Consider the following 1,308-nt stretch of genomic DNA (forward strand, 5'->3'; position numbering starts at 1 on the left):
TGTCATTTGCTGCTCCCATCCTGCGCCCCCATCCTGTCATGTGCTGCTCCCATCCTGCGCCCCCGTTCTGTCATGTGCTGCTCCAATTCTGCTCCCCCGTTCTGTCATGTGCTGCTCCCATCCTGCGCCCCCGTTCTGTCAAGTGCTGTTCCCATCCTGCACCCCCGTTCTGTCATGTGCTGCTTCCATCCTGCACCCCCGTTCTGTGATGTGCTGCTCCCATCCTGCTCCCCCGTTCTGTCATGTGCTGCTCCCATCCTGCGCCACCGTTCTTTAATTTGCTGCTCCCATCCATATGCCCCATACGCTGCTCCATAAAGGTTTATGGCCCCCATAAGATGCTCCATAGTATATGCCCCATTCACTGCTCCATAAAGGTTTATGGCCCCCATAAGATGCTCCATATTATATGCCCCATACACTGCTCCATAAAGGTTTATGGCCCCCATAAGATGCTCCATAGTATATGCCCCGTACACTGCTCCATAAAGGTTTATGGCCCCCATAAGATGCTCCATAGTATATGCCCCCGTACACTGCTCCATTATGGTTGATGGCCCCATAAGATGCTCCATAGTATGTGCCCCGTGTCAGGTGGCATAAGTAACAAATAGCTGTGGCATGAAGTGCCACAGCCTCATGCCCCAGCAATTTGTTACTTGCGCCACCTGATTCCTTTCCTCCGCGATTTTCTTGGTCCTCCTGCTGGCAGAATCGGCGCCTGCGCAGTCCGCGCTTTCCGGCGCCATTTTCTTGACACACTGCGCCTGCGCAGTCCGAGAAAATGGCGCCGGAAATCGCGGACTGCGCAGGCGCCGATTCCGGCAGCAGGACCAAGAAAATGACGTCGGAAAGGAATCAGGTGGCGTAAGTAACAAATTGCTGTGGCATGAAGTGCCACAGCTTCATGCCACAGCAATTTGTTACTTACGCCATTCCTTTCCGCCGCAATTTTCTTCGTCCTCCTGCTGGCGGAATGGGCGCCTGCGCACTCTGTGTTTTCCGGCGCCATTTTTTTGAAGACACACTGCGCCTGCGCAGTCCGCGCTTTCTGGTGCCATTTTCTTGAAGACACACTGCAGTGTGTCTTCAAGAAAATGGCGCCGGAAAGCGCGGACTGCGCAGGCGCCGATTCCGCCAGCAGGAGGACGAAGAAAATCGCGGCGGAAAGGAAAGGCGTAAGTAACAAATTGCTGTGGCATGAAGTGCCACAGCATAATCAGGACGCAAATATGTGCACGGTGTCCCACTGCTCCCGGCAGTCCGCGCCTTCCGGCGCCATTTTTTTTTCCTGACACTCTATAATGT

This window comes from Ranitomeya imitator, unplaced genomic scaffold (genome assembly GCF_032444005.1).
Source record: "Ranitomeya imitator isolate aRanImi1 unplaced genomic scaffold, aRanImi1.pri SCAFFOLD_104, whole genome shotgun sequence".
In the NCBI taxonomy this organism is placed as follows: Eukaryota; Metazoa; Chordata; class Amphibia; order Anura; family Dendrobatidae; genus Ranitomeya; species Ranitomeya imitator.